Source organism: Vidua chalybeata, chromosome 1 (genome assembly GCF_026979565.1).
Source record: "Vidua chalybeata isolate OUT-0048 chromosome 1, bVidCha1 merged haplotype, whole genome shotgun sequence".
In the NCBI taxonomy this organism is placed as follows: Eukaryota; Metazoa; Chordata; class Aves; order Passeriformes; family Viduidae; genus Vidua; species Vidua chalybeata.
In genome coordinates, this window is record NC_071530.1 from 151,135,599 (window position 1) to 151,148,818 (window position 13,220).

Sequence of the window (13,220 nt, forward strand, 5' to 3'; positions counted from 1 at the left end):
GTAGAGCAGGTCTTTCTCGAGTCTCATCTCAGCTCTACTCTTGATGAATCACGAGTTTTAATCTGCCTCAGCCAGGCTTTTTCTTTTTCCTTCTCTCTGAAGTTCAAAAGTTATTTCCAAGATTCTTTCATTTTTTTTTTTTGTTTTTTTCAGCGATAAAGATGTTTGCAAGGGCACATAAGATGAAAATTATGTAATGTGATGCCAAGGCATTGTTTCTTCTGTTCTGGGGAGAGGGCAGCAGTGAAGGGAGAGGAGGATCCAGCCCCTCTTTCAGTGCCTCACTGACACAGAATATCACCACTACAGGCAAGAAGTGAGCTCACAGATCCCCTGTGCAATTCCATGGCTGGGGAAGGGATTAACATTTAGGGCAAAGGGGAGAAATCTTTAATTAAGCAGACTCAAATCATTAATTCTAGCAAGGAGCTGAGCTCTGCTGGTAATGATGACTCTGCAGCTGTGGCTGGTGCTGCTCAAAGCCTGGAATGCTGTCTGGCAGAGGTGATCAGGTGCCAGTGATTGGCCTCAAAGGATCATAAAATCATGGAATGGTTTCAGTTGGAAAGGGTCTTCAAGATCATTGAGTTCCAACACCCCCGCCATGGGCAGGGACACCTTCCACTATCCCAGGGTGCTCCCAGCTCTGTCCAGCCTGGCCTTGGACACTTCCAGGGATCCAGGGGCAGCCACATCTGCTCTGGACAACCTTTGCCAGGGTCTCCCCACCATCACAGGGAACAATTTCTTCCCAATATCCCATCTAACACTGCCCTCTGTCAGTTTGGAGCCATTCCCTCTTATCCTGACACACCAGGCCTTTTTCCAAAGTCCCTCTCCAGCTCTTTTGAGGCCCCTTTAGGCACTGGAAGGGGCTCTGAGGTCTCCCTGGAGCCTTCTCTTCTCCAGGCTGAGCAAACCAAGCCTTTCCTCATGAGAAAGGAGCTCTATCTCTCTAATAATCATTGTGGTTTCCTCTGGACTCACTCCAGACTAAGCAGCCCCCACATCCATGGCTCAACATTAGCACCAATTTACAGGGCCACAGGACTGGGAAGAGGCAGTGGAAGGAACAAAATCCCTTTATATCATGATTTTTGCTAAAATACTTGAACTGTAAAACCCTGTCCCTCTTTCACAGGCTCAGACTGGTTGAGGTCCAAAGGGACCTCGTGGAGGTCCCTGCTCCAAAGCCCAGCTCAAGCAGGACCCAGAGCCCCTTGGCCAGCACCACCTCCAGGTGACTTGGGAATATGTCTGAGAAGGGGAACTCCACACTCCCTCAAGGCCACTGGGCCCAGTTTCTCCTCCTTTCCCCACAGCAGAGAGGCTCCTGAGCCCTCCAGTCCCTGCCAGCGCTGCTGGCCCTTGGCTGGGCTCTGTCCTGGATGTCCAGGTCTCTCCTGTACTGGAGAGCCCAGCCGTGGGCACAGAAAAGTGCAGGAAAAGTCTGCTGAAGCCCGGGATTGAACCAGGGACCTTTAGATCTTCAGTCTAACGCTCTCCCAGCTGAGCTACTTCAGCTCTGCTGAGGCTCATGTTTTCCCAAAACCTGCTGGAACACAATGAGATTTCAAACTTTCATAATTCAAAGCAGTTTGCCCAACACTCCTCCAAGAAGAATCATGGAATGGTTTGGGTTGGAAGAAACCTTTAAGATCACCTCATTTCACTCCTTTCCAGAGACAGGGACACCTCCACTGTCCCAGGTTGATCCAAACCCCATCCAAACCTGGCCTTGGACACTTCCAGGGATCCAGGGGCAGACACAGCTTCTCTGGGAAATCCATTCCGGTGTTGGAATGGTGTGGCTGACCACACAACAAAGCAATAAAGAACAAATCTCAGAAAAACCCAGGCCAGGAACAGTCTCTCCCCACAAATAAGAGTTTTCCCTGTTGGAACATCAGCTGGAAAGCCGACTTGGAAAACAGACTTGAAAACCTTTCAGTTCTCTTGGACTATTATGTCATACATTGCACCAAAATGTTCAATTGTTTAACTACACTTAAATCACTCTAAACTACATAAATTGATTCCAATGATCCCTCTTCTTTCCAAATGCTGGCACTTTTTTGCTTCAGAACACTGCCAATCCTGCTATCTTCTATGTAATTATGTAACATGCAGTTCATTGCTGCCTCTCAAATAAATGCTGCCCATTATGCATCCAGTAACACCTCATTTTCCCTGTCTTAAATTGTCTTAAAAAGAAATCCATTTAGAAATGATTGGGGGGAAATTTGTGCTTAAATGTAAATGTAAAAAAATAAAAGGAATTTTTCCATCTAAATGTTCTAAATGTTACTGTTTAACAACTTGACTTATAATCAGAGTCCCCAAAACTGCAAAGAAAAAGGAATGTGTTGTTTGGTTGTGCTGCTGCTTGGGAATCCAGCTTCATTTCTTGAGCATTCCCAGGCATTCCTTGTGCCAGAGGGAACCTGGAGAGTTTCCTCATCCAAAGCACTCCAAAATCTGTGTGTAGAGTGAGGATAAATCTGGGAATGTAGGCAATGGACACCTCCAAGAGGTGACACCCTCTGGTTTCCCTCAGCTCAGAAGGAAAGCAGAGAAACCACAAAGTTTCCCTAAGTTTACACCAGAACAGCAAGGCTCCAGAACATGTGGAGATGGAAGAAAAATCTGGAGCATCTTTAGCTCCCTCCAGAGCAACCTCCTGCAGTTGAAGGTAACCAGTTCACTCACGTCCTTCATTCCAATGCAAGAAGCATCAACCATTGGAAACAAACGTGGAATGGTTTGGGTTGGAAAGGACCTCAAAGATCATCTCATTCCCACCCCCCTGCCATGGACAGGGACACCTCCCACTACTCCAGGTTGCTCCAAGCTCTGTCCAACCTGGCCTTGGACATTTGCAGGGATGTGGCAGACACAGCTTCTCTGGGCACCCTGTGCCAGGTCCTCCCTATCCTCACAGGGAAGAATTTCTTCCAAATATCCAATCCAAACCTACTCTCAGTTTGAAGCCATGTCCTGTACCTCCATGCTCTAGTAAATAGTCCCTCTCCATGTTCCTTGTCAGCTTCTTCAGGTACTGGAAGGCCACAATTAAGTCACCCCAAGCCTTTTTTTCCAGGCCAAACAATCACAATTCCCTCAGCCTTCCCTCACAGCAGAGCTGCTCCATCCCTCTGACCCCCTTGGTGCCTCCTCTGGACTCGCTCCAACATCTCCATGTCCTTCCTGTGCTGGGAACCCAGAGCTGAATGCAGCACTCAAGAATCCCTCCTGCCCTTAGATGTGGCTGCTTCAAGAGTGGGATCCAAAGCTTTATGCAGCCTTAAGTCTGGGTGAATGATTCAGCTTCATTATTTGTCCATAAAAAAAAAAACAGGTAATCTCTAACAAGGAGGAAAAACCTGGGTGTGAGAGATGGAAAAGGATTATGGCACATGGCAGTGAAATGTGTGGAGGATGGGAGGTTCTGTGTTTTCATGGATATCACAGCTCTGATCCAATCCTGGTGTGCAGCTCTGTCTCAGCACTGGGAATTGCTTTTCCAGCCTCAGGGAATTCCTCCAGGTACTCACCCCTTTCAGATACAGGGTGTGTGCTGCAGCTTCCCATGGCTTCTCCTCCAAAATCCCACTACTGCACATGGCTAAGCCCCAGCTGTGAATCTGGCAGCTCCAGCCATGCACAATGAGCTTTCCTGGGTAGACAGGCATTCCCTGCCAAGATCTGAGACTGCCAGCTGGAGGTGCGCCACAGGACTTGTCGGGAAAGGGGAAGCATGAGCCTCCAAATCTGTTTGGAAGTCAGGTAGGTCACACCAGGCTGTTGGGAGGTCTCCATTTAGGATCCAGGTCTGAAAATCTCTCCTGGCTAAGCCAACCTACTCCTATAAAAAGTTTGCTGCTGGAGATACTTGAGGATATAAATTGGATCTTGCTCTTGGAGTTAGACAAGAGATGAGGTTCGAGTCCTCAGCCTGTCTAAGAACTCTCAGAATCTGCTCACCAGGGGCCCTGGAGACCCTACTGTAGCCTTCCAGTACCTAAAAGGGGATACAGGAAAGCTGGAAAGGGGCTTTTTGCAATGGCAAGCAGTGACAGGACACGGGGGGACAGCTTTAAGATGAGAGAGTGCAGATTTAGATGGGGTATTATGAAGAAATTCTTCCCTGTGAGGGTGGTGAGGCCCTGGCACAGGCTGCTGCTGTGGCTGCCCCATGCCTGGAAGTGTTCAAGGCCAAGCTGGACAGGGCTTGGAGCAGCCTGGGATAGTGGAAGGTGTCCCTGCCCATGGCTGGAGAATTAAAACAGGTTGAACTTTTTAAGGCCTCTTCCAAGCAAAACCATTTTATGCCATTCCCAGAGAGCACAGAACAGGATCGAGCCCTGCAAACAACACAAGCCTGGTGCGGCAAAAACCCTGAGTGGATCCATCTCCATTTTGACATCTGAAATATGGGAATAATTGGGAATAATTGGACTTTTCTTTGACTCGGGTGTTAGAAGGGCACTGCTTTGAATCCAGAAACATCCACAAGCCATAAACAAGATAATGGCATCAATAACCCAGCCCCAAGCCATGCAATTGATTCTCCACGGATAATGCATCCAGCGGGAAATGGACCTGAGTGACACTGAGTTTGATGGGAAGATTGACTGCTCTGAGGCATAGAAATATTGACCTAAAGGGACTTTTGGTAGCTTATCTGGGTCCTGTGTGGCAGGAATGACATTGGATCAGACATCCAGCCAGGATTTGGAGGCAGGGAATGCTCATTTTCCCCCTTCCACACACATTTCTCAAGTTACCAGGTGCCAATAAACCCTCTGGACAGTCTGGATGTAAAACAATAAAACAATAGTGATATCCCCTCCCTGACCAAAACAAGAATTTCTTTCCCCCCTCTCCCCTCTTCCATTTTCCAGCTTCTCCTACTGGCACCAAACTTTCACCCTTCATCGGGAGAGGAGAAAAAAAAAGAAAAAAGAAAAAAAAAAAAAAGTTCCAGCCACAAAATGCTGCACTCTGGCTTTCAAACCCGTTGTCCCTCAGGTGGGAAATGACAGCCAGCAGAGCCGGTAAACAGAAAATCGCAGAGCGACTCCCACTCTGCGGAGCTGCTGCCTCTCCCTCCAAAGGCAGCCCAGGGATGAGTCAGAGCTAAAAGCATCTCTCTCCCCGCGGGGCCGGGGCTCTGCCCGGCCCACCTGCCTTCCCCCGCCGAGGAGGGGGCTGATGCAGCCCCCCGGGCACTGCCTGTGAGTCAGGAGACCCAGAAGTGTCCCCAGGGAGGGAGGTAAAGCCACCTGCGGGCTCCTGCTCATCTGACATTTAAAGGGTATTTTATCCCAGCGTGGTTTTTAGAGGGGTGGAACTGGGGGTGAAAGCCTCCATCAGTCTCCTCGCGGCTCTGGGAAGTCTGTGGTGCCGAATCTTTTTTTTTTTTTTTTTTTTTTTTTTTTTTTTTTTGGGGGGGTGGCTGAAAATCGGAGCTACCTGAGGTTTTCGGGAGGGTGGTCAGACCTCCTGCCACATCGACAGCTTTTCCCGATGAAAATATTCCTTCAGGATCCATGAACAGACAACCCAAGAGCTGCCTGAGGGGGAGATTCCAGGGATTTAGCCACAGACTCGTGTCCCTGAGGACAATTATGCAAATGGGCATAATTAAATCTGTGAATAATCTTTGTCTCTCACAATTGCTGCCTGGAATATTTTATGCCTTCTTTAATCCCTCTGTCTCTGGCTGAGAGCTGCCCCCACTGAAATGTCCTAGAGCTGGTGGAAAAGGGTGAGTTTTGTATTTCTTAGGATTTCAAAGCTTCATCCCTTCCCTAAAAAATGGAAAACGCTTGAACTGAGGGTTTCCACTTAAGGGAAGACAAGTTTAAATGCAAGGTTATGAAGCAAAAGGCTTCTTTTTTTATTTAATATATAGGAAATTGAAGGGGAAAAAATGTTTGGCCCTCAGTGAATTTTTAAATTATTTCAGCACCAAACCATATATTTCTGTTAGTAAAGGAATTTAATTTAGTCGGACAATAATGGAACAGTTTAGTTTGGAAGGGACCTGGAAGATCATCCAGTTCCAACTCCTCTGCCATGGGCAGGGACACCTTTCACTATCCCAGGTGTCTCCAAGCTCCATCCAGCCTGGCCTGGAACCCTGCCAGGGATGGGGCAGCCACAGCTTCCCTGGGAATTCCATACCAAGGCCTCACCACCCCCACAGGGAGGCATTTCTTCCTAATATCTAATCTAATCTACCCTCCTTTAGCATGTTTTGGCCTCAAGTTAAGGGTGAGGATCAGTGATAATCCAAATAAAGCTTCTCCTGATGGCTAACAAGGCGGAGGGAAAATAAACCACCTCTAAAAACTCCCAACATCTGGCAAACTGTGCATTTATCAGGCTTTAGATTTATTCCAAACATATCACTATGATCATCAAGCAACAGCCAGAGGGAAAAGGGGAAAAAAACGGAAAAAAAAAAAGATAAAAAGATGTTGCTGGAAAGTTTTGAAGACAAGCAAACTCTGTGTTTGCTGAGTCTTCCCCCATCTGCTGCATTTCACTCTGTTCTCACAGCCTTGAGTAGCAGACCCCAATCAATTGCACAGTTTTGCCTGCAAATCCACAGCCTGGTTATTTTTAACCAACCTTTCTTCTCTTCTCCAGAATCTCTCCAGGATGCAGAAAGGCCATAATTTTCCCACCTTCCTAATGCAAGCAGAAGTGGGTGGCAGGGGGTGGTTGTGTCCATTAGGACAGGACAGGGAATGTGGACAGCAGCTGTTGGCATCCCCCACGGGTGGTGGAGCCTAAGAGCGAAACTTGAACATTTTTGGGGGCTTCCAGGCCACACCCTCACCAAGGTGGTGTTTTTGGAGCTCTGGGTACGACCCACCACACGTAGGGAGGTTCTTGTGGATTCTGGGATGTTGTCCTTTCCTTCTGGGTCATGTGGGCAGTGAGAGTCCATTCTCCCCCTTCACTTGGTTCCAGCAACACAAAAATAACAGCAAAGGGCTCAGAATTGTTTGGATTGGAAAGGACCTGAAAGATTCTCTCATTCCAACCCCCCGCCAAGGGCAGGGACACCTTTCACTAAAACAGCTTGCTCCAAACCCTGTCCAGCCTGGCCTTGAGCACTTCCAGGGATGTGGAGTCCAATCTCCTGATGATTAAACCTCTGAGGAGGGCCCTGGGGTTTCATCTTTACTCCCTAAGATGGAAGGGTACAGCCTGGTAACTGATAACACATAGGGATTAAAAAAAGCCCAAACTTCTGCTAATTAAATGTCTGACTTTGAGAAATGCCAGCCAAGTATTGTATGTAGAGAGGGCTATAGATACCCAGGCTTAGAGGCAGATATGCATTCTTAAAATAAAATCATTCTTTCCACGAAATAGCACAAATATCTGTAAAACTGTGGCCAGCCTTGCCAATAAATTATATTTTCCCATCAGCAGTGGGAGTCTCTATTGCTGGCAGGATTCTGTCATGCAGGACACACCAAGATGTCTCCGTTGTCTCGCTGACAACGTGAAAACAAATTGGGATAAAACTCCCACGCAGCTGCTGGGCTTCCCCCAGGAGGAGACACAGCCCACACGTTGGGTGGGTGTTGGCAATGTAGGTCACGGCAAAAAGCTTTGTTTTGTGAGGGCCACCTTCCTGCTGGGTGAGTGACAAGTGCCTCCCTCTGCAGCCCCAGCAAGTCTGGCAGACACCACCACTGCCACTGCCTGATGGCACCCAGGATTTCAGGACAAGAAAGAAGAGTTGAGCCTGTAAAACTCAGAGATGGGTGAGAATTTAGAGCAAGGTGGGCAGTTCACACCTAAACTTTTTTTTTTTTTTTTTTTTCAGCTCGTTCTGGGGCAAGAACATTGCAGGGTCAGGATGCGTAGGAGTCACCATCTCTGGAGGGGTTGAAAAATGCCTGGATGTGGCACCTAGCGCCGTGTGATGGGTGACAGGGTGAAGATCAGTCAAAGGTTGGGCTCGAGGATCTTTCAAGTCTTTTCCAATCTAAAAGATCCTGTGATTCCCAACATGCAAACAGCCTGAACCTTTCCCATCGGAAAAGGCTCTAATGCTGGAGGAATCCTAAAAGTTTCACTCATCTGATTCCTTCAGAGGGATGGAGCACTGCTCCTATGAGGAAAAGCTGAGGGAGTTGGGGTTATTTAGCATGGAAAATAGAAGGATCTGGGAAAAACATATTGAAGCCTTTCAACTCCTTAAAGCCTAAAAACTCCTTAAAGGGATTTTATAAGAAAGATGGAAACAGATTTGTTTGTGGGGTGTGTAGGGACAGGACAAGGGGTGATAGTTTTAAACTGAAAGAGGGGAGATTTAGACTGGCTCTAAGGAAGAAGTCTTTTGTGGTGGGAGTGGTTAAGCACCAGATGAGGTTATCCAGAGAAATTTCCATCCCAGGAAACATTCAAGGTCAAGTTGGATGGGGCTCTGAGCAACATGATCTGCTTGAAGATGTCCCTGACCGTTGCAGGAGGTTGGACTAGAAGACCAGAAGTTCATTTAAAAGTTCATTTCCAACCCAAACCATTCTGTGATTCTGTTGTAAGGGGGTCTGAATGTGACCAGCTGGGATGGAGTTCTCTGAAATGAGATGAGGTGGATCCCAACCCAAATTCCTCCACACAGTCCTTCCTGAATTGCATTACACTGCCAAGAAAGCAGCCAAGTCAAGATCCTCCCTAAAGATAGAAAAGTGCCCCCACTCCCCATTTCTTTCACAGGACAAGACATTTTTGCTGTTAAGATTTTTTGCTTGCTGCAAACTGAGCTGAGTTAAACCCTGCCTGGCCTAAAAACTTCCAGCTGGATGTCACAAAACCCCAGAGGTCCAAACTGCTTAAAACTCCTGTGCAGATGGTAAAGTCTGCAATGTCCTATCATTCTGATGGGTTTGATAGCTTGGCCATAAAATTATGGATGTGAAATTCCTGATGTGATCCTTTGCCCATGAACATCTTTTCTTCTCTTATTTGCCACACTCCAGCCCAGACACTGTGTTGGACACACAGCTTTAAAACAAAATATTAAATAATAAAATCCCTGAAAATTAGTTCATTACTGAATAAGAAACTCTCAGAATTTATAGATCATAATACAACTAACAAAAACAACAACAATAATAAAAACAGTAATAAAATAATAAGAAATAATACTATTAATAATAAAATCAATAAAATATAGAAATATTAAAAATAATTTTAAAATAATAAAATATCTCTGTTGATGGCACCTTGAACCCCACTTCTGCTTTTGTTCCTAGGTCTTTCCCATCTGTCTACCCAACCCAGGTCCTGACTTCTCCTAGCTGTTTTTCTTTCCTTATGGAACTCCGTGTCCCATCCCAAGGACCACCCAAGTATGGAGCTGGTGGGAATCCTCACGCACAAGGAGACGTGGTATTGCAAAATGCAGGCGAACCCAATGGGAAGAATGATGATGTCTGACTCCATTTCAGAAGGCTGCATGATTTGTTTATTATAACTATGCTATAATACATCTATATACTATATAAAGGAAGATACTAAAACTACGTACCTACTTTCCCTAACTACCATATCTCACTACTCACAACTTGTGACCCTGTTCACCAGAGTCCAGACCCAGGTGGATCTGATTGGCCATCAGGCCCAAACAATCCTCACCAGAATCCAATCAAGCAATCACCCCAGGTAAACAATTCTCCAAGCACATTCCACATGAGAAAAACGAGGAGCAGAAATAGAAATCGTTTTCTCTTTCTTTCTCTCTGTGCACCTCTATGAAAAATCCTGAGAGAGAGAGAAATGTGCTGCCACAAGGTGGTGTGCCTTAGCCCAACCACAATGCATGAATTCTTGTCAATGGTTTTAGGTGTCCAACTCCAAGTGCTTCTGGAAATAACTGAAAGACACCTTCACCCCACTTAGTCAGGGTGCCCAGCTCTATCCAAACTGGAAGAGGAGAGATTTAAACCAGATTTTAGGTGGAAGTTCTGTACTCAGCGTTCTGTACTCATCATAGGTTGCCCAATGAAGCTGTGACTGCCCCATCCCTGGAAGTGTCCAAGGCCAAGTTGGATAGGGCTTGGAGCAACCTGGCTGGAACGAGATGGTCTTGAAGGTGCCTTCCAACCCAAACCATTCCATGATTCTATTCTGTGATTCCATGATAAATAACTGCCTTCCTTCCCTATAAACTTACCTGGAAAACTCCAGACACATTTCAGGACACCAAAATCATGGAGAAATGTTCCTGTCTGTGAAGAAGTCCTCTCTGTCCAGAGGACACAGTATGCAAACCTACCAGAAAATAGCAATAGCCATTATTTCCTTAAGGGACACATTCCAGGCGTTTAAAAAGGAAGAATTCCAAGGATTTCAAAGGCAACTTGAAGACTTGTTTTTTGTAGGGTTGGTTTGGGAAAGGGGCAGTGAGTTCATTCTGTTTAATTAAATCATCTGTTTAATTCAGATGACAGGATCTTTATTAAAGCTGGAATTGGGGATAATTTGCATTTAGAAGCAACTCCAAATGCCCCTTTTTGTGGCTTCAGCTCATTTGACACAGACAGAGCGAAGGTCACATTTAATCCACCTTCTTGTGTAGAAATCAGAGACCTTCTGGAATTTACTAAAAACAGAGCTTTGATTGAAGATTTTCCTCTCTCATTATAATTTAACACGGTAAGAAATTTAACTAAGGCATATTTAAATGGTAATTAAGTTTTTAAATTGATAATATAGTTGCTCTGAAAGTCCTAATATTATGTGCCAGACATATTAATGTGAGGTCACAGCTCTGAGGAGCATTTGGTCAGCCCTGAGTCACTCTTGCCACTGGAAGTTTCCATTAAACCTAAATTCTCATGTTAAAAACAGATGAGAAATGCCTGTTTTGTACATTCAAAATTATTCCAGAGTTTGTCTTAGTTTCACAAATTAGTCGGTCTCAGACAGACAAACAAAAAACAGCAGGAAGCAGAAAATGTGTGGGAGATACAGCCTCTCATTTAAAAAATATTTTGATTTTCTGATTGGAAATGACATTTATTCCATCAGAAGTACTTTTGAACATAAATCAAAATCTGGGCACTGAAGTGAAACATTCCCTTCTAGTGAAAGCATTATCAGCTTTCCAGTTTACCAGAGGAAAACAATGTTTGATCAGACTTTATGCAAAATAGGCTACTGGGCTTTTTCTTTCTGCTGCAGACCACAAGGAAACTAATAAATCCATTTTCCACAAGGTCTCTTATTAGAGGGGGGGTCATTTCTGGGTTGGAAAATGTGTTTATCAGAAAGGAAGATGCAGGATCTGAAGGGACTTCATGATACTTTTATAAATGCCCTGATAAAGTTTCTCACTTCCACAAAGCATTTGGAAGCCAATTTCTCCCTGGAACATCAATATTCAGAGTGGTTAGAAATTCATTTCAGTATTCCACACACAATCCGTAAGAAATTGGCCAGCCAGTGTTAAAGCTGCAGAAAATATCATAGCAAGTCAACAAAGTTACAAAGACATCATTTTAAAATAACACTGGGTTGCCCCACTTTTTCCAGCAAAGTTCCTCAATGTGTGCATCACTTCCAAAGCTGTGCCCCGCCCAGACAAAATTCCCACTTGAGGTTTATGGTGTGGACTTGGAGGTGCTGGAGGAACTGGGATTTTCTGCCTTCTAAAAGGAGATTTACAGGCCTGTGCACACCTCTATTTCTGCCTCGCTGCTAAGTAGAGCACGAGCCATCCCTGCACCACACGAGGGGGAAAACACATCCACTCTCAGGGAAAGTGGGGAATGTCAGAGTCTCGGCAGAGGAGATGAGAAAGGTGATGTTAGCATATAAAAACTCATGTGAAAGTCGCTAAGAATAGGTATCCACTGCAGAAATGGAAACCAGATTCCTGAGGGCTGCCCAGATTGGTCTCCATGAGACTGAGAGCAGAGTTTGGGGGGACGAATCTTTTTTTTTTTTTTCCCCTTTCCCTAACTTGGGTTTGCCCTTGCCAAAAAGGGCAACTTCTTCTCTGTGCTGCAGATCAGGAAATCAAATTTGTGAACTACGAAACAATGGAAAAATAATCTTTTTGTACTCAGTGGTGCCTGGAACATTTAACTTCACCTTGGGGGTTTTATTTGATACTGATCTGGTCTCTTGGTTCAGCCTTAATAAATAACAAGTGAGATGTAACTCTATTTTCCAGAGTAGTTTAAGTCTGAATGGAGCCTAAATTTATGAAGGTGCTTGTCTCTTCTGTCTTGTTTACATGGCTTCCCTCATTCCTGAAAAAATCAGTCTAAGATGATTTTAGAGGTTTCTATTCAAAGAAACTGAAATTCCTGGGAAATCTACACCATTATTTGACTCATCTCAGCATTAGGAAGTTTCTTCACAACTTTCTTCTGGAGGGAACACTTGTGGCTTCTTGTGGCACCTTCCACAGTCACAGAATCATGGAATTGTTTGGACTGGAAGGGGCCTGAATGATCATGGAATTCCAACCCCCTGCCATGGGCAGGGACACCTCCCACCATCCCTTGTTGCTCCAAGCCCTGCCCAACCTGGCCTTGGACACTTCCAGGGATCCAGGGGCAGCCACAGCTTCTCTGGAAAACCTGGGCCAGGCCCTCACCACCCTCACAGGCAAGAATTCCTTCCCAATATCCCATCTAACCCCACCTGCTGTCAATTTAATGTCATTCCCTGTGTCCTGTCCCTCCATCCATCTCCAGCTCGCCTGGAGCCCCTTCTGGCACTGGAAGGGGCTCTAAACTCTCTCTGGAGCCTTCCCTCCTCCAGGTTGGATAATTCCACCTCTCCCATCCTGGCTGCAGAGCAGAGAGGCTCCAGCCCTTGGAGCATCTCCGTGGCCTCTCCTGGATTTGCTCCAGCAGCTCCACGTCCTTCTTATGTCAGGGTCCCCAGAGATGGAGACAGTGTTGCAACCTTCTGATCACACATTATAGATCTGGAAATAAACCCATCTCTTCCATTTTTCCCATTCCAGGGTTCAGTAATTCTCATTCAGTGAAGAGAACCTTGGAACCATGAGTGCCACAGTCCCTCTACATCTAAATTCAGGTTCCAAAACTTGTTCCAAACTTGAGCAAGGGCTGTCTTACGCAGACAAACTCTCTGGTGTTAAGGATTAGAGCATAAGGGATTGGAGCACACTGAGCTCTGTGTTCCTGAGCGAGCCACGGTAAAAGTTC

At 45.7% G+C, this 13,220-nt stretch overlaps 1 non-coding gene across 1 annotated transcript; it reads right to left on the minus strand.

Moving 5' to 3' along the window:
- Positions 1-1,451: 1,451 nt before the first annotated feature.
- TRNAF-GAA (transfer RNA phenylalanine (anticodon GAA)) lies at positions 1,452-1,524 on the minus strand. The gene has a single exon. It is a non-coding gene; the product is annotated as a tRNA-Phe (tRNA).
- Positions 1,525-13,220: the final 11,696 nt, after the last annotated feature.